The sequence below is a fragment of the Phycodurus eques genome, chromosome 16 (assembly GCF_024500275.1).
Source record: "Phycodurus eques isolate BA_2022a chromosome 16, UOR_Pequ_1.1, whole genome shotgun sequence".
Taxonomy (NCBI): Eukaryota; Metazoa; Chordata; class Actinopteri; order Syngnathiformes; family Syngnathidae; genus Phycodurus; species Phycodurus eques.
The window spans coordinates 18227922-18249126 of NC_084540.1; the positions used below are offsets into that span (position 1 = coordinate 18227922).

A 21205-nucleotide genomic window follows, 5' to 3' on the forward strand; every position below is an offset into this window, starting at 1 on the left:
TACTATTAAAAAAGCAGGGATGGACATTTGACTATATTTATCACTTTAATGATCAATTACCGGTAATTATTTTTTTAAAAAGTCCAACATCGCTTCTGGAATGACCCGGTTCGCCAGCGAATCGGTTTATGAAGAATATTTCAAACAAATCTTGCGTCTGTTCACAATCTATGCTTCATTTCGTGAACTAAAAAAATAATAAAATACATGAGAATGGTGTTGGTGTGATAGATCTTGCTACACAGTTTGGTTTGGTGTAACTTGGACTATTCTTAAGAACAAAGATGCAATGAAGGGTTCATTTATTTCTACATTTCTTTTCAGTTAAACCCATGAAAACAAGGTAAACATAACTGTTCTGGAGCTGGAAGAGATTAATTCTATTTCCATTAATTGAAAAGAGAAATATTCAGAACAGTTTGTTTGACAGTACTGTAGTTGGGTGGGGTTGGGAGAATCGCTTTAAATGTTTTGAACTGCAACTAAGGTCTTCATGGAGTGCAACACATACCTACAACTGAGGAAAATTTGAGCATTTTCCCTCCCTTGCAATCTAATTCAGCAAAGGCTGACTTGGTCTCTGAAAGATTAGCTTGAGCGATTGCGGTTTGTGTTAAGAGTGGGAACCTTCCCTGATATGCGCAGATAACGATCGGGGCGTACAACCGTAAACCTGTTCAATATTGCAGATCGCAAATCACTGTGTGTGGTCAACAACAAGTTCGGCCAAGCCACAGACTCCATGATTGTGACCTAAAATATTACAATATCCAAATAGGAAGCGACCTGAAGCTCACAACACAAATCGAGGTGCAACTAGTTTTGCCTCGAGACACAATTGGTGAACAATCAGTTCCCCACAGTCAAACAAATTCTTAGGTATCAATCTGTTTCTAAGCACATTTCTATTTAAAGTTACAAGTGGTTTCATGTGGGTCTGCCATCGCTTTGACAGCAAACAATTCTGCACAATACAGGATTGTTTGACAAATGGCCGTCATGTTAACAACTTTTAATGGTGGTAGGGGTTCATCAGAGCTACAAAAGTGAAGACTACAAAAAAAAAAAGGCCAGTGAAAAAAAATTATCTGGCTTCATACTTCTGTCATCAAGTAGTCTCTTTCATCAGTGCCGTCGTCTACCTTTTCTCACCCTCAGAGCAACAGATTGTAAAGATGCTACTACAGAACAGAATTTCAGCTCTAGCGCTTTTATGGTTTTGCCAACAACCAGCAAGGGAACGAGGACCCAAAATGCACATTTCAAAGTACAAAACAATAACCCAGCATCCAAATGAGGCTAAAACTCCAAAACAAAAAGTTTGGGCAAAAGTTACATTTAACAAAATCCAGCAGAGAAGCAAACTAACAGCGTGCAGCAAAATCATTAGTGCACTATGTTAGATTACACGATTAAAACTACAACGAAGGCTATTAAATACACTAACAGCTAATAAGTGACTACTCAGGTGTATGCATACAAAGCCACTAAGACAACAAAGTTACGATGAACGCTTTTATTGAAACCCCTTTTTCTTCAAAATGACCAAGCTCCACCCACATTGAATAGCATAACAAAAAAAGCTTCCCACGTTAGTGTCATCTGTCCATACGGGATACCTGCTTCAGATTGGGGCTAAAAGGTATGCTAAAGTTTTGGTCAGTTTCAGAGAAAAATAGTTGGTGTATAATTGAAAAAAGCCAAAGTATCGTAAAATAGATTATATTTCTGTAACCTTCACTTCTGAGGCACTTCATTTCATGACTGATGTGTGAATGACGCCTCCGACACAATTTAAAAGTTATTACCACTGCTGCCTAGAACTGAAACTCAATTCAGCTAGTGGAACATAGAAGAAAAAACTGTTGGCGTCATTCAGATATTCTTCAACATACCAACAAAAAAGGTTCAAGGACCTCCCAGTAGAGGGTGTCCGGTCATGGGCTCCGCTTAGAGAAGCATTATTTTCCAAATCAATACCTCAGCAGCCCCCAGCTTTGAAAGAAGACTAATTTCATTATCAATCCATGCAAGTAATGATCTCATTAATTCACTCTTGATTCATTTTCAGCTGAGTGGATATTAACCTTTTGCTCGTAATCATTAATTTTCCGCCGTAGAGGTGTGGCTGCGTTTGTGGTGCAACAACACAACAAGTCCTGACATTGAAGGAGCACCTCCGTGACGCGTACCAGCTGACTTCTCATGCTCCGATGATCAATGCATCGATCGGCCTCGCAAAGTGAGCTAATCTCTCACCCCACACTGGCTGTCTTGTGCCCCAAAGGTGCCGGGAGTGTGTGTGTGAGTGTGTGTGTGTGTGTGTGTGTGTGTGTGTGTGTGCGTGTGTGTTTCAGGGGTTTTGTGTGGTTTTGTGAAGTCATGCATAAATTGTGAGGACAATTATCATGCTCTGAATACTTTGCAGAAGCTTGCAGGGATTACTGTTTGATTTGACTTTACTTCTTCTCCCTCTTAAAAAAAGGGCACCGTTCTACTTTGAAGCGTACAAAATCTTGTCAAAAAATACAGGTGTCTCCTGAGAACAACATGGGCACAGGGGTTCCAGTTACAGTTTTCTTCGATATGTTTTTAGAAGACTCTTTAACCTCACAATTTCATAGTAAACTGCCGCATCAGACGCATCAAAGTAGAGCCATGATGCGGGTATGCCATTATAATAACTTGAGCTGTAGTGATGTCACAATTGCTTTCAACACAAAAGGAGACAGGACAGTGAGTCTCTGGTGTTAGATTTCAAACTCTGTTCACGGCTGGCGGCGTTCGGATGCCAACTAAGAGTCTGACATCAGTCCTTGACACACAGGGCAGCGAGTTGGAGAAAAGGCCATGAAAATACCAAATTAGTTGGTCAGTGTGAAGCAGACTGAGTCAAGTTTTGGACTGGTGTTCGCATTCAGTTGTTCAGCTCACTTGTTGACGTAGGAGAGATTGGTCAGTGAAAAAGACGCTGTTTTGTGCACACAAAAAACAGCCTGTACAACCTTTTTTTTTTTTTTTTTTAATTTGTTTTCAGCTGGATGCAGTCTCCAGCAGGAGATTGACTGTTCAGTGAAATCAGGGTAGACAATGTAATCTCTTTGTGGGGACTTGGGTGCACTTCATGTGGGCTCTTCAGGGGCTGTGGTTGGCATCGCAGACAACGCTGTGTAGCATTACAGGGAGTCCTCAGTTTAAAACCGAGTTCCGTTTCTACGACACAAATTTGTATGCAAGTCGGAACGTGCATTAAGATATTGATGCGGTAGTAAACTGAGCAGGAACTAACATGCCTTTTTGTGCCATGCCACGACATATCTTTATGCTGCAATAGAAACTCATACATTACACATTGTTCATAAACTTAAAATATCGTATTCCCATAAACCGAGGACATGGAAACAGCGTTGCTGCAAAAAACGTTTGTTATGAAACAGGCTTTTGGAGGCTCCAAAATGCTGCTGTTGTGTAAACAAATGCAACATTATCAGATAGTTACAAGTAGCCACTGCCAAAATTGGGAGAAATTAGGGAGAAATCTGATAGTTTGCATGTAGTATGAGCTACATACCGTGACATCCACTCACACAATACAGTCAACTCACGCCGATTCCCAAATTCACATTAATTTTTCTGTAGACTCTAACTGCTTACCTTGCTCCTTCCAAGGCAACTTCCTAGATATGCCCAAAGGAGGAAAAAGTTATGCCGCTGTATCCTGTCATTATGGCGTGAACCGTATACCGTACGGTACATTAAGAAGAACGAAGTGGGTAATATTAAACTTCTTAATAAGGTTATCCCTTTACATACTGTATAGTATGTTTAGTGTATGTTTAAGGGTATCTTTACCATTTTTCCAAGTATATTGAAATACTAATATACATGCTAAGCTGCCATTTATCTTTAAGAGTAATGTTGTAAAATGAGCTTGAAATTATGTTTTGGGATCATAGTTTGGGGTATATTTAGTGTTTTTTTTCCCACTATTAATATAGGCAATTCTAAACATTTTGTGGGGGAGTGTATACTATTTGCAAATTTTAGCTATTTGCAGCAGGTCATGGTCCCTCAGCCCTGTGAATAATTGACTGTATTGCAATGTTTCATATCAGACCTCAGTGTCCACAACATTCCTTTTTGTCCCCACATCTCTTCTTTCTCTAGATCTTGTCCTTTGGGTTTGTTTTTTTTTCCCCCTGCAAAGAGGCTTCGCAGAGGTGTCAGTAAAGTGGAATGATGGAGGTGAGGCCTCATGTGAGGGGCACTGAAAGCATAGACGGCAGCATGCGATGCATTATGTAGTATATGGACCATATTGTATTAAAATGCACCGTGCATCACCAGCAAAGATGCTCGCAACACACTGGGACACACACACACACTTGTGTGGATGCGTGTGTGTATGCGCAAGAGAAGGTTTAAGTATAGCCGCTCTTTATTAGCTCTCTCAAGACACACCAGGCTTATGCAGACAATCATTATTAGTGCTATATTTTTATGTCGAAAAGAAGCTTTGGGAGAGATGGAGAGATCGTGGTTCGAAACTTACTTTTATAACTTCTTTTCCACTTGGAGGATGGATGTTTTCTCTATATCTGATCTAGTTTTGTGTTTCAATTGAGCGCACTAGCAGAAATGTGTAATAGGAATGACACAGCTCATTTTTGGACTGTTTGTACAAAATAGGGGATAGAATATGTTCCCATGCTCTGTACAAAAACAGTATGTTTGCTTCCCTATTGAAGTGAATGATTTCCCATATCAAAAAGAAAGGTAACGGAGCATTTCATTTGAACAATACACTGTATATCATGAAGGATGTAGGCGCGACTTTGACATGAACACGCTTAAACCATTCCAGTGCAGGCCAATTTATTCAAACCAATTGATATTTCAAGAAAAGAAAAAAAGTCATACATCGCAGCCAGTGGCCCTGGAGCCCACTAAATCCACCCCTGCTGTGGATAAGAAAGACAGATATTCTCATAAAAGGATCTAAAACGTGGAAATTCTTCAGGTTATTTTGGAATTATGTCTGTAACAACAATCAATAAACTTAGCCAGGAATGTTACTTCCACCCAGCACAAAGGACAAATAGCAGAATGTCTTCCTTTTTAGGAAAGGCGCTTGAATGGCTATTCATGTTGAAGTCAGTTCAATGGATAGTTAAGATTTCACGTGTGCACTTGTCTCGAGCATTGCGGAGAACAAAATGGCTGCTGAGCAGTTACAGACAAGTTACCCCAACAACTTTTACTTTTGATGTATTGCTCGCAGGACAACAACAAAGTGCTTCTGTTATATGATATTATGTTATGAACTTACCTTTCAGATGAAGTCAAAGCCATACACATCCTTTTTGGACTTATGTTGGTCCATGTTGCTCTCACTTCCAGGAGGCTTCACCCTGACCTTTCTTTTCTGCCCACCTGTATGTGTGTCACCATAATAACCTTCCCCACTTTCTGTTTCTTTCTTTCACTTCCTGGTTTGTGCCAGAGAAACAGAGAGACAGATTTTAACACAATTTACTATTAAAAATTAGTTTATACATGAATTAACACGACTAACACAAATGAATTAAATGTGGCCAAATACAAATAAAATGCAGACAAAACGGCATCCTAATTTCATTCTTTCATTGCATAGTAACCACCAACCAGTGTAATTAAAAGTCATGACAGAATTTAATGATACCCCAAATACGCTGCAAAATATGCATACATTAACTAATATAGTCGAGGAGCGACAAAAACAGAAGATTGCATTTTAATTTTGAGTCTGGCTCTGTTTACATTCCAGTTAGTATACGGCCATTTTTGTACGACACTAGCGAGGCACGAAAATGACATCCGCAAAGTCGATTATAGTTCCTCCGTGGTGCCTCCTTGATGCTCCTCGATGTGTATTTAAGACATTTGACATCCTCGATAATAATAATAATAACAATAATAATAACAATAGCCGACTGGGTAGCCGACTGGTTAGAGCGTCAGCCTCACAGTTCTGAGGACCCGGGTTCAATCCCCGGCCCCGCCTGTGTGGAGTTTGCATGTTCTCCCCGTGCCTGCGTTGGTTTTCTCCGAGCACTCCGGTTTCCTCCCACATCCCAAAAACATGCATTAATTGGAGACTCTAAATTGCCCGTAGGTGTGACTGTGAGTGCAAATGGTTGTTTGTTTCGATGTGTCCTGCGATTGGCTGGCAACCAGTTCAGGGTGTCCCCCGCCTCCTGCCCGATGACAGCTGGGATAGGCTCCAGCACGCCCGCAACCCTAGTGAGGAGAAGCGGCTCAGAAAATGGATGGATGGATAATAACAATACCAACTCGCTGCAATAGTAAAACGACCTGTGGTGTTCTCATAGGGAAACAATATTTTCAGGCTCCACTTCCACTCTATTATTTTTATTGAACCACAAACAACATGGGGCGATTGTCAAGAAAAAGCAGATTACCCTGGCCGCTGTAGCTATATTATAATGATACAAAGAGAGGAAACGGGCAAGAAATAAATGATGGAATTTGGATATTTCAGAGGCCATTGGCAATGATCACCCCCTTCATTGACTGTACTCGTTCATTTCAGCGACAGAAATTCTCCACGCTTCGCTTTTTTTTTCTTGCTTCCTACCTCGAAACTTGACTTTTGTTGTGAGAGCGCATGTGATACAACGTGATCTTTTTTTTTGGCTGTTACATCTGCTCATGAAAACACATCCGCTCATGAAAACTAGTTGCAGAACCCCATTGCGACCGTACAGTCGCGTTCGGCCGCATCGCCCGATGTGTGGCCGGCCTAAGGGACACAAAATCCACCCATTGTATAGAACAGTTCGCAACAGTGATACAGTATTGGCTTTTGTGTTACCTCAATTATATTTTCTGGTTCTTATTCTTTTTTTTAAAAAACTTCTTCCTCACTTGGACTTTTGAGTTTCGAGGGGAAAAAAAATAAGCCTGCGATTGAATCATTCAGTGAGTGGAAAGACGTCAATGCGTCGCTTCTCCAGAGTTAGCGGTTGCGGCCGACGCATCCCAGTGCTGACAGTGCATAAATGATGCAACGCTCAAAGACATCAAATTTTGGCCTCCAGCAAAGCAAACCAATACGAGCGTAAGATGCAGAGCTCGCCAGAGACGTACAGTTGGGGGATAAAAACATCAATATTCTGCTTACAATGCAGCGGTAATATCAACATTTTTGTCACATTTTACCGGGTGGTTCTCAAGGGTTTCAGGGAATTAAAATATATCCGTTAGGTGGGGAAAGACAATAGCCTCGGATAGCATGCTGCTGGGAATACGACTGGAGCAGCTTTAGCGTAATGAACCTTCTTGGGATTAAAGTATCCGCGCAGCCATCTCGCAGGCTGTGCTGTGAAAACAACGGGACGCATGATAATGCGTGCAACAAATGAGGCCGTCCCTACATCGCCTACACCAATTTGTTCTTTCTGTTTCCTCATTTTGCAATCACGAAATTAAGAAGTGGAAACTTGTTACAAAGGATTCGGCTTTTAAGCGAGCACAAATAACACAAAGCCTTATAGGCGGCGAAAGAAAAACTCCACATGGGGGATTTAAGAGCACACGCATTTGCAGCAATATCCATCCATCCGTCCATCCATCCATTTTCTGAGCCGCTTATCCTCACAAGGGTCGCAGGAGTGCTGGAGCCTATCCCAGCTATCATCGGGCAGGAGGCGGGGTACACCCTGAACTGGTTGCCAGCCAATCACAGGGCACATATAAACAAACAACAATTTTCACTCACATTCACACCTACGGGCAATTTAGAGTCTTCAATCAACCTACCATGCATGTTTTAGGGATGTGGGAGGAGACCGGAGTGCCCGGAGAAAACCCACACAGGCACGGGGAGAACATGCAAACTCCACACAGGCGGGGCCGGGGATTGAACCGCACTCCTCAGAACTGTGAGGCAGACGGTCTAACCAGTAGTGCACCGTGCCGCTCTTGCAGCAATATGTACAGAAAAAAATGGAAAGGAGTGAGGAGTGCCTATCATTTAATTGCATAGGAAGCTGTCAGCATGTGACATTAGCGCAGATTGTCAGATGAGACAAATATTACCAAAAAAAAACAAAACTATGAATGTTTAATGGAAAAATGGTGCAGGCAGGAAGTGGCCGTGGGGAGATGACGATGTATTATTTACATTAATCATCATAAAATCTCTGTCAGGACAAGTCTTATTACCTCTGACAAGGATTTCCATTATGTTTCTGGAAACTTTACATAGGAAATTTAGCAGAGCAATGTTGGAAATATTTCATTAACTAATTACATTTCATGTTTTCTTTTCACTAGCTGACATGCATCAGCATGAATGATTTTATTTTGTAATGTAAATTGTAATTTGTTCTAAACAGATACAAATGCAAACTAATTATGTATTTATATGTTTGTTTAATCTTGGTTCATTTACTGGCAAATGTATTTTTTAGGGGACATTTTAATAATAATAATAATAATAACAATCATAATTTGGATGTGTTTTGAGCTTTCCAAGCTACTCAAAGGCACTTTACATTAAAAAAACAACGAGCGGTACAAATAAGAAAATAAATTGACCTTGCTGTTAATTCTTGTAAATTCCCAAATACGACCATGTAATCCCATCAATGGAATGATGGGATGCCATGAAACATCTCCATCATATAAAATCAGTCATGCCATCTAATGCAGCTCTACCGCCAGTGATGTCAGTATAATATAAGAAATCATAATGGCAATTTCTGTCAATAACACCGCTTCAAAATGTATTTAAAGGAAATTAATGTTGATTATTCTTGCTCTGCATCCTGGCGACAGCTGTTTCTTCTATTAGGACCTAGATAAAACATGATATGGTTTAAATAAATGAAGATCCCTCTGACATTGTCAATCAATGAATTATGTTTGTATTGGATCTGATTAAACCGTTCAAGTGGATCTAATGAAGCATCCACATGTGCACGTGTGTCAAGGCGTGCAAGGTGATTATTTGTAATCACAACAGAAGTTAACACCCACCGCGGGGAAACACAGCCACGCCTCCCCCGGAGGAAGGAAAACGACGACGGCGCCCTTTTCCTTCCCGTTCGTACTCGGCTAATTATCATCGCCGCAGCAGTTTTTCTCGCGTGGTTTCTTGGAAAACAACACAGGGCGGCGTGAGCTGGGCCAAGAGGTGTTTGAAAACATCCAAAATGTGGCCATTCCAAAGTCCAGAATGTCAATATGGCAATGTGCAATCATTCCACGGCGAGATGAGAAAACTCACAAGGTAATGTAACGGTTTAAATATCTGAAATGTCACCTTTGCTTTGATTACTGAGAAACAAAAAAGCTTGTGAATGACTTACTGACTCATCTCAGTTACTAATAATTTGAACTAGTGTTAGTCCAACAAGGAATAGGAAAAGGAAAAGAAAAAAAAAAAATCAAAACAGAAATAATTTAACTTGAGCTATCATAAAGCTTTTATTGGGATACTTTTAGGTCATATTGTAACAATATTAACAGTTATACAGGTGTAAAAAGACGTTAACCACTGCTAAATTAGTAAGTTAAGTGTGATAAGGTGTGACAAATTGTCTATGGGAGGTATTTTATGCATATATATTTTAAAAAAGCATCAGCAGCAAGTTAAACTAGTGCTTAGCACCTCTGCCTGAAAGTTCAGTTTTTAAGAATAGGAACAAATCGGAGTTCTTGGACTGTAGCGGTACTGTCGTATTTTATTCATTGGTATTATGTAATTTTTTAAATTATTTGTTCCATTTATTTGTTGATTATTATCAAAAAAAAGTGCAAAAACATAGTCGGCGACTCCTCGCGGCAAACTAGGCAATTGACCCTCGCACATATAACCAACTCGCAGTAATAAATAAATAAACTGTGACTCTCAGTGTCCTTATCAAGAAACAACAAGCTCCACATACACTGCGCTCTATTATTTTTGTATCGAAACAGGAAAGAAGAGGGACTTGTCCTGGATGTTGTAGCTATGTTATAATACAAATAAAGGAAATTGAGGTGAATAGAGTCGAGAGTATGGATATTTCAGAGGCTGTTGTCGCCATTCGTTAACTGAACTTGTGCATTTCAGCAACAGAGACTCTCCACACTTTGCTTTTTCATCCACAGGTACAAATGAAATTAAGAATATAATTAAGTATTATTGTAAAACGCTGTATAATTATGACATTGTTGCTACAGCTTGCCAGTGGCCGGCTGAATCTCGCTTATCCACAGAAATGTATATTTATGTTGCGAAAGCTCATGTGGTACATATAATTTTTGAATGACCGTTACATCTGAGAAGTTATGAAGTTCCATCCATCCATCCATTTTCTCTACCGCTTTATCCTCACTAGGGTCGCGGGCGTGCGGCAGCCTAACCCCGCGATCTTCAGGCGAGAGGCGGGGTACACCCTGAACTGGTCGCCAGCCAATCGCAGGGCACATATAAACAAACAACCATTCGTGCACACATTCACACCTAAGGACAATTTAGGGAGGAAACCGGAGTGCCCGGAGAAAACCCAGGCACGGGGAGAACATGCAAACTCCACTCATGCGGGGCCGGGATTTGAACCCCGGTCCTCAGAACTGTGAGGCAGATGTGCCCACCAGTCTACCACCGTGTCGTCAAGTTACGAAGTTGTCAACGGTCGGCCCCGATTGAAAACCCGCACACTGCACAACAGTTCTGTCGGGTACGAATGCGTCGCTCGGCTCGGCTGTTATCTTAGATTGCGGTTGATTCTGTAATTTTGTTCTCTGCAGAATGTGTTTCGGATTGTTACAACATAACATTTGTAGCAAACTATTTGAAAAATGTTTGATTTGTTATTAACCCCGAACCCACCTTAGTCTTCTATATGCTTCGGTGACCATTCGTAGCATTTTGTTTGTGGTTTTTGTCACCGTACGTTATTTCATATTGTGTTGAGATGAGACTTTGCCAGGACAGTATTGTCACTCTGGATTTCCACAAAATGAACACAATCTAGTACTTAACTACAGTCCCCTCCTAAATTTTGCATTGAAAAATGTATTTTAGACTTCAGATGTATTAGAGATGACTGGTTTCTTATTTTGGCAAAGCACTGAAGTGTCTCACTTAACAATGCGACCAAGTGAAGTGTAAATAACAGCTCATGGATATTAAATGTTTAATTTTTGTCCCGGGGCTTAAATCAAATGTTTGTCTTACTCTTCCTTTGCCTCCCCAACACACCCTCGGTTGTTTTAGGAGGCTTACAAATGCAAGTGGCGCTCTTCATAAAGCATACTGTGCATGTCATTGTCTTGTTTGCCAAACTATATCTGGTCAGAAGATGGCAGTTCGAGAGCAAAGGTCCGATTATTTGATTATATTCAACCAACGCTTGAAAAGTAAATTTATGACGACAGGAAATAGACAGACCAGTCTCGTGCATTTTAAACACAGTACATCTCTCAGCCAATGAAACGGAGCAGCTTTGTAAGTGGCGCGAGTGGGGGTGTGCGAGGCAGACAAGCGGTGAGCAAGCAAGTCAAGTGTAAATGGTTAATGTTGCACTTTAAAAGAAAAAAAACACAGTGCTGTATAGTTGATCATCTTAGTTTATGTTGTTTGAATCCAAAATAGTTAAATAATCAAGAAATCCAAAATGCACAAATGTTGTTCCTTTTTTTTAACTATTTACTGTATTTAGTTTATCTTTTTGAATTTTGGAGCATATTCTGAGGTTTTCTGAAATTCTACTTTTCAAGATGTTTTGTTCAAAGAACTTTAATTTTGGTATGCAAACTTTAACACAAACAATAAATATTGCATTGGTATTAGTGTTTCTTCTAGTTCGGTGTGAAAATCAAGGATAGATATTTTTGTAATACAGTATTATACGATTGCATTAATTGTATGTTTTTTAATCGATTTATTTTTTATTTCGGGAAATTTGGGGATTTTTTTTAAGTAAAAGGATAAGTAAAAACTGCCTTGTTTAAAGCACATTTGATTTAACAAATATGTAATAGTATTTTTTGTTATTTCAGTGTGGAAAGTAATAAGAAATATTGTCGGAATACTTTAAAATTTTCTTTTTTTATTGTACATTCTATTCGACATTGAGTTGTTGATAAATATTTGATTGTGAATTATAATGCATGCCCTACATGAAAATGTTCCTGACCTTGGCTTGAAGACATTTTCCAGGACTGAACCTGTTTAACTTTTAATGCAGGAGCTATGTACTAGATCTAGAGTATGTATTCAAAACATTACCATTACTGAGCTTGCACAAGTGTGTATCCGGGTGAGGCGTTCAGGCGTCGACACAAAATCAACTGCGTCTGGCTGCGGCACGCTGGAGATGACGAGGTCAAAAGGAGACAGCGGAGGACTCTTAATTAAAAGTCACTGCGCGATCCGACCCGAATTGGGCCCGCCCGCTCCTTTCTTGGCTGACAAAGAATCATTACACCAGATGTCAGCGCCGATCAATATTCTGACAGGGTCGGAACCCGAGGTCCTCGCCCAAACCTGTGCGCGGACTGCAAACCCGAAACGACGTTCCGGCCTCGGGATGAGATCGAGTCGACATTCCCATCCCGGCAGCCCATATTGGCCCCATCCCTGGTTTGCACCGGCCAGACATCATTAAATCCTTTCTCACTGCTTTTCTGTGCATAATTCATACGCAGCCGCTGAAATATACATGTTTCTGTGTTGCAGAAAGTCTGCGAGGCGTGAGAAACGAGGGGTCCCCCCGCAACGAGATGAAAACCCGCCTGGGAGTTGGGCTTCAAGCGTGAACGTGCAGTTGAGGACTTTGGAATGTTTACCCTAAAATGAGCGAGAAGGCGCTAAACCAAGATGGACGTTTGACTGGCCCTCAGCAGATGTGTTTCTCATGCAGATTCTGCGAGGAGAAGTGAAAGCATCTCGTAAATGTTGAATTCATGCTGGCTGACGAGCACATGCCTGGAAGAAACGGGCCTCTGTTTGCTGTAGACGCCTTTCACGCCAAATTATTCATTTGTAAAACAACTGACAGTCTTGTTTTGGTCATGAATAATACAATGCTAGGTTGGAGAGTGGTGTCCAAGATAAAGCAGCACCAAAAGTTCAGGCAGGGTGGTTTGAAGGGCGGTTCTCCACACTTCCACAGATGTTCAATTGGCTTCCCAACCCATCTGAGATAGGCGAAAATTTGTTTTAAAAAGTTAGTACGCCTCCCTCCCGCTTTTAAACAAATTCAAGCGTATTAAAACACACTTAAACTTATTAACACACACTTTGGCGGAATTCCTTAGCGCCTGTTCTCACATTCCAAGAAATGGGAGACTATTGTATCACATCACTTTGAGTAAACGGAAAGAAGATGCTCTCGCTCACCTAGCTGATTGTCAGTCCCAGTTGAAGTTTACTGTAAAACTGACCCATAAAAACATAGGGTAATAACATAATTAAATAGAATGTAAAGAATCAATCAGTTATTGCATAATTATTTAATGCTGTAGTTCAACGAATTGCCCACCTTGGCCAGCAGGAGGCAGTATAATACAGTCATGCAGAACAAACCAAGAAGAATAGTACTACCTCTTCTTCTACCACTACTGTATGTGATTCAGAAAGATGCTGTAATCATTTTTCCTAGAGGACAAAGAGTACAGGTATGCTGGTGAGTCTTGTTATATTATCTGTCTACATTGTGCTGCGCCACCGTTTGTGTTCACATATAGGTCGCTTAAAGGATTCCTAAACTGTGACTATCGATGCTATCGGTTACCATGCCAATGGCGTTTTTCCATTATATATTACGCTAGCGGGCCATTCGTAAGGCAATGTTGTTTGGTTGTTTTATGTAATTCTCTTTTTATTTTTATTTTGACAGTAAACTTTTTGACAGTTTGTAGAAGGCCGTAAGGTTACGGCCCTCAAAACCAAACAGAAAACATGCAAACTCCACATAGGATGCCCCAAGCCAAGATTCAAACCACGGCGTGGTCTAGCGTGATTTTCAGGGCCTTTTACTTGCATTTAGGTGAGCTGCTGCTTACCGCGAACTCATGCCAAAAGTGTGAGTTACCGCCCCGCCTCACTTTCATACTTCCCCCGGATTTCCTCACAAGTTGGCGCGCTTTCAAAGCCCCCTTGAAACATGATGTGTCAGCGAGCATCGTGTTGACGACGCCGCGCGCCAAGCATCACTTACTTGGCAATTTTACTCCCACCAGCTGTTTCCACTCTGACGCACAATGACATCGTAAAATGGAATGAAGGTAAAACTAAGTGGACTGGAGACTGATTAGTGGCGGATCTCCTCACGGCGGCCATCAGAGCAACTTTCTTGCCTTCTCGTTAATGACGCCCGTGGAGCTGATGCTCGATACGATGCTCGCTCATTTTACCTTTGCTGTCACAACAACGTGGGGGGAATGGAGCACGTAATAAATAACACACAGCCAGACCAACAGCAGGGTAATTACAGGATAATGAATGCACCTGCATTTTGCCGACAATGTCAGGGAGGAGGCAGAAAGTAGAGAAGAAGAAAAAAAAGTGACTTACTATATGCTGGAAATCAGTGCTGTTCATCCCAGGAGAGCTGTAACACACGCATGCACGCGGACACACTACAAGAATAAAAAAGTGTGTTCCTTTTAATAGATTCATATTGACTTGACTAAACAGTGTGATGCCACTCCTGGTTGTGTCTAAAATAATCAATAGAAGCATGCGAGTATAGATTCATGAATTCTCCAAGGAGTGACAATAGATTTCGAGATTTTGTTGACCAAAACTTGTATTGATTCACCATGGTTACATGGAGCCAGTTTCTGCAGCCATTTAGTTGGATTTTGCACCCCAAAAAAATGGGAATAAAAGTCGAAAGAAAATCAAATAAACGTATAGTATATAGTTATATAAGTCATGTATGTAGTTTAAAAAAAAATCATGCAACATGAAAAACAAATTGACATATTTCAAATATATATTATACACAATAATAATTAATATTCATTTTAAATTAAACCCAAGAAAAAAATATATATATACAAAGTAAAAAATAAAATACAACAAACAACAGCAATTGACGTTAGTTGGATTTTGCACAAATAAAAAAATAAATAGTAGAAAACAGATATATTTTGAATAAATTGAATTTTCTTTAATAAATATAAAAATGGACACCTTTTAAATTATAACAAAGTGTTTAAAAAATAACATTTTAAATAAATGTATTAAAAATGAATACAAAAAGTGAAATAAAAAATAGGGAAAAAAACAACTTATGAATTGAAAAACAGACTGTTCTCGCAAAGATTTTGTGCTAAAAAATGAAGTAATAGTAAACAATACAAAATAAATACATAGTAGACAATGGAGATATTTTGAATACAATAAATACAAAATATATATTTCAAAGAAAACATAAATAAATAAATGACCTCCAAGAATAAATAATGTAAATACAATCTAATAAAAAATTTATGTAGAATGTAAAAAAAAAACAGAACTGTTAAAAACACAGCATCCTAGGAATCTGTTTTCACAAGAAATTACTTACATTTCGCACAAAAAAAATATATATAAATAGCAAGTAGTAGGACATGTATTTTCATACATATAGTCAAAGATCTCCTGTTTCTTATCTCCTTATTTCCAAGTTAAAATGGTCCGAAAGCTTAAGAGGAAGCCTTAACGTTTCATGTGCAATCCTCCCGAGTGTGCTTGAACTCGGATTGCTGCATGCAACACTCGAATGAACCCAGAAGAAAGGCGAGCGCGATGTGAAAGATAGTTTTGACGTTTGCACAATTTAGCTTGTGCCCCCGATTCTTCATCTCTCTTTCCTTGCATTATCTTGACAGTTGATTACCCTTTTTTTTTTTAACGTAATGAACATTCTATGGGAGATACTTAAACCGAGTACACTAAGACTACAACCACACTAATAAACATACTGTTAAATCAACGCGATCAAAACTGAGACTTATTGGTGCAGGTGTACCTGAAAAAGTATCCAGTGGCTAGTAGGCAATTAAGCTCACACTAATGCCGTGTGTGTGAGCCAACGACCTTGTCCCGGACAATCCTTCAAAGTAATTGAGGCGGGATGGTGATGACAGTTGAGAAATGCCGGGCCGCACCGCCGAGGATACATCATTGGCCAAAATTGTCGCCATACTGAACCCTTGAAAAGAATGAACTCATTCTCGACACACACACACAAAAACACACATTCGGGTTGGTAGGAACACACACAAGCAGCACTTGTGAGGTTTTCAATGCTGTAAATATACGAAAATGGACGCAGCTGGTTTGTGCATCTCAGTAACCCATCACACAAGTGGACAACAACTATTCATCTGCTTGCTGAACATATCGGCCATATTTGTTGAAGGACTCACCACACATTCAATACGTGACTCGTTGGGATTAGGGTATGAGAGGTGAGGTCCCTGGTTAATATTACAGGCTGAGTCTCAGTCCTCAGCTTCTGTGCCCTTGAAAAGAAGAAAATACAAAAGATGTAGCCGATAAAGTGCAACATAGCACAATCCAGTTAAGGCTCTGATGCTTAATGAACTCAGGTCTTGACCTCAGTGACGGGTTAAATGCAGAGGACAAATGTCTTAATATGCGTGTAAAATGTGTGACTTCAAGACATTAAAGATGACTCAAAAGTCCAGTTATGAGCGTAAAGTAAAACTTACAGCATTAAGACACTTTTCAAACAGTGGGTCAAAGAATAGTGTAAATTTGATGCTGTGTTGTTGTTACTTTGACCGTTTTGCCCAGGTTTCTGTTTGAAATATTCGTACTATGTTTACTGCGCAATCAAATGAGCTCCACTCATAAAACTGCCTACAAAAATAGTTAGCTCAGTTTTGACTTGCACTGTCAGTTTTTTTCATAATATTGTGCTTGGATTTCTGCAATCCTACTATTTGTATTCAAATAAACACAAAAGAAGAGCTCCCACGCCCACTCCCGCTTGTTCGCCCGCTTGTGAATATTCCACTTTAGAATTACTGAGGCCGGCTCGTTTCTTCTCGTCGCGCATACGCGAGTCCGCTCGGCTGAGGACTCGCGTTGCCCGGATGCTCTGCGGCTGCACGCTGCCGCACACTACTGATCTTTATTATGTGGAACTGGAAGACCTCAAACCGAGACACCCTAGCTGCAAATAAAAGATGTTCTTCATAAAGAAGATCCCCGCACTCCCACCCGCCCACACACTCATGTAAACACGACTGATTGTTAAGATAAACGTGGATTTGCAATCTATTGGACAACGTTAATATTACATTAGCGTAAACTTTGATTACAAACTGAAGCAAAATACTGTATGTACATTCATCAAAAGTCATCTTCTGTGTATTATATTTCTATACCAAAGTTATAAGGCTTTCAGACAAAACATAAAAGATTTCTGTTGATTATGAACCGCTCATAAAGTGACCGTGTACCCTAAACAATAACATATTACAAATATGGAGTCATTTGTACAATATCCTCATTTTTCATTTCATCTCGACAATGGCCGGTCATCAGTCAATCAACACAAACGAGCCCAACCGCCTCTCCGCTTGTTGATTGCGAGAGATCAAGTCGTTCACAATTAGCCGCCATGCCCGACTTGGCGTTAGGATGCGGTGCTACGATCGACGGCTAGCCGGCGGGCAAATCACAGCGCGTTTGGCAGTGATGGGACAGCCTGTCAGCTCCGTCACGCTCGCTCGCTGGAAGCCAATCATCCTTCCCCGCAGTGTTTCCACCTTTTTCAGAAAAAAATTCACGAGCTGAAATGTGATCGTCTCCACTTCCGACTACACAAAATAGACAATATTTGTATAACCGCGTCCGAGGTGTCAATCACCGTGAATAAGCCGGGATGGAGAGGGGAAGGTGCTGGTTCCGGTCCGGTTGCTGTTTGATAAAACTGAAAAATGACGTGGTTTGTTGGTGTTCCACGCTCACATTTAGGTTTGAATAGATGCGCCATTTGAACTCTTTTGATTATTGGCTCTTCTTGGATTTTGAGGGCCAAGACTGTACATTATTAGTAGGGTTGCAATGGAATGCCAAACAAAATCACACTTCAGTATGTGCCTTGGTTTTAAAGTCAATTTTCATTCACATTAAATTACAGTAAGGGAACAAAAGAGCAACACAATACTGCTTTTCTTTTGTGTAAACAGGGACAGTTACACCCTGTCTGCACGGAAACTAGTTTAATATTGTTGCAATTTTACATTTGTCCGCAGTGGGACTGTCCTTACAGATGCCACCCAATAGCTTAAATCTGTGCTTCTTAGGAAAGTGCAACACTAATAGTTTGTCTTTAAATGAAGGCTACAGACAAGTTCAACAGCAACAGTGTGAATTATTACGTTATAAAAACACTCAAATATGGCTTTTGTGACAGCATATCGCTAGCCATGATGTCCGCCAGGCAGAGGCTAAGCGGAATGGGTTTGGGAATTGGTTGTAGTTAGAAAGCAAGGCAGGTAGACTTATATCAAGAAATTCTACTTTAACAAAGGCAACCGGATGTTATTATCAGCAGCGTTGAACTGCCAGTAACTACCATTTTCCCACTGACCTGCTCTTCTTCTTCATTCGCACATTAAAACAAATCAAAACGAGAATAAAACAGAACAACTTTGAATCGGTGGTTCGGTGGAGGTGTCAACACGGATCAGTTTGATTTGCTGCCGTCATCCGTGAAGCGGGAGGCTGTGCTCAATTAAACCGTTTCCTCTGACACACGCAACGACCTAGCGCAGCTGGTGCCAGACCTGTAGTCCATCCACCACCACCTCCTTCTTCTTCATTTTCTTCTTCATCTGGACACCTTCGTAAATTTAGGGGTGAGTGAACAGTAGTGTGACAAAAGTCCAGCATGAGACGCTAAGTACATCACTTCCTTGACAGTCCGTCACGTACGTTCTTAATATTGATTCAACACACTTCTGCACTTTGTAAAGTCTACGTCTGGCTCCTTCCTAAATAAATGAAACTTTAAAAACAACTTTTAGTGTCTTCGATTACGGTGTGTGCTGTCAAGCAAAGGACAAGGCAGTCGAATACAAAGCTTAAAGAATGAACTGTGTATTGAATTGAAGCACCAAAACCTGCCTTGACTCCAAAAAATAAATAAATAAATCAATTATAAAGCATTTCTGGACTTCAATACAGTTAAACGTACACCTTGTCTACAGTTTGGTGTGGTGGTCATATAACTTCAATTTCAAAATGAAATCTAAGGAAGCTTCACTCGAAACCCCCCTCCACCAAAAAACAAAATGGACAAACTAGAGAGAAAGTTTGTAGAAGGCCGTAAGGTTACTCTTCAATGGATGACATAACGGCAGTTAGACAACTGCAGTTGTTTGTTTACATTAAACAATGACCTACAGCCAAGTGAGTGACGTCATGACTGCTGTGATTGCGACATTACAATTTAAGCACACTGGCGTCATGCGGGTTAGCCGAGTCTTCAGTCATGTTCCTCTCGCTCATCTATTGTACAACAACTTCAAACAACGAGTAGGCAACATAAGGACTGTGACGCTTTGGTCAAAGACACAGAGGAACCGCTTCAGGATTGTCTTGTCGCTTCAGGATTGTCTTGATGTCACCAACTGGTTTTGTTTTTAAAGACTATGTATTTGCATATAAATAATAATAATAATTTTCAATTTATTTACTCAATTTATTTTGTTGTTAATGCTCTATAAATAAAGTTGAGCACAGATTATTTGCTACGGTTCCATGCCTCGTTCATTAGTATTTCATAGCAGTGCGGCAGCTGCCCCCGGACGCTCTTACAGTGGATCAACTAGTTGTCAACACGCAGTCTTAATTAGAGATTTTAATTAGAACTCTTGCAAAATTGTGCGTTTTAATGAACAGAACAAACACGGGAGGTAACCTAAAAATATTTCCTCACCAAGGCAACATTTGATAATTTGATTCATATTAAACAATGGCTGCTTCAGTCAATATATTACATAAATCACCTTGTGTACTTCATATTTGGACCACATGTTTTGAATACGTGTGTGTTAATTGTAACTCATGCAGCTCTGTGTATGATAATCAAAAATAGCTACTGTGCCAACAAAGGTAAAGTAAATAACTTTTAGCTCAGGAGACGACAGAAAGGCATTAAAATGTATTGACAAAAGTGGCACACAGGAAAGTTTTTTTTAACGCAGCTCCAAATACAAAATGATGAAAGAAATCAATTGGTCATTTTGTACCGGAAGGAGCTGCACAATGAATTGGATTACAGCATTAAAGCAAGATGCACAATATTGTTTAATATGGCAACCAACCAACCAGCTTCCAGGTTTGACAAAACAGGTCAAAGCACTTCCTTCCAGTTCAGGTGACTGGCATGACATGTATTATACCTATGGCAATGTGCTTCGTGTGTTCATGTACTATAATTATTATCATGAATTTTTTTTTAGACTTTTTTCACTTGCAAACTTCACACAAGCAAGCAGAGATTCAAACTTGGGCCCTCTCAATTGTGGGGCAGATATGCTAACCCCTAGCTGAACTGCGCTGCTGTATGTTTACGATGTATTACAATACACAAGGCCTGCTGTAAACCTGGCCACGTGCCACAGACAACGCTGTGAGCCTGTTGCCCTTTCACGGGTGAAGTCAAACACAGAGACACGCCGACAACAGCCGACACCCGATGCATATTGGGAGACAAAATAAAGCACTGATGAGCAGCTGAGACTGCAAGTAGGAGCAGGAAGGAGGGGGTGTCGGGACGCAGATGGTCCAACAAGGTGTGGATGCACGTGTGCTCAGACTACACACCATCGCATGGACACGCAATGCTTCGTGGGTAATGGAGATTAGGCTGCGGGGGAACTTTAGGCGTTCAAGTGTGTCGATAAAAAAATCTGCAGGCGCTTTTCCTACGGAGCACGTTTTTCTTGATACATGAAAGAGAACCAACGGAAGACACATTAACAAGTAGAAAGGGAAAGCCCTTGTGTCCGGGAAAAGAGCAGTGTGGGGCGGACATCTGCTTCAACTAGTCGACAAGGGGGATAGCGGGATGATAAAAGAAGGCACCTAAATACCGAAATAAATTTATAAGGATTGTATGACTGTGTACTGAAACAAGTGTCTCACACGTGATTATAAATCATAAACAGGAAAATC

General features: G+C 40.4%; 1 long non-coding RNA gene across 1 annotated transcript; it reads left to right on the plus strand.

Annotated features, from left to right (window-relative positions):
* The first annotated feature begins 1582 nt into the window (after positions 1-1582).
* Positions 1583-15022, plus strand: LOC133415011 (uncharacterized). Its single transcript, XR_009770088.1, has 4 exons — positions 1583-1642; positions 2121-2242; positions 12514-12637; positions 12734-15022. It is a non-coding gene; the product is annotated as an uncharacterized LOC133415011 (long non-coding RNA).
* The last annotated feature ends 6183 nt before the right edge of the window (positions 15023-21205 follow it).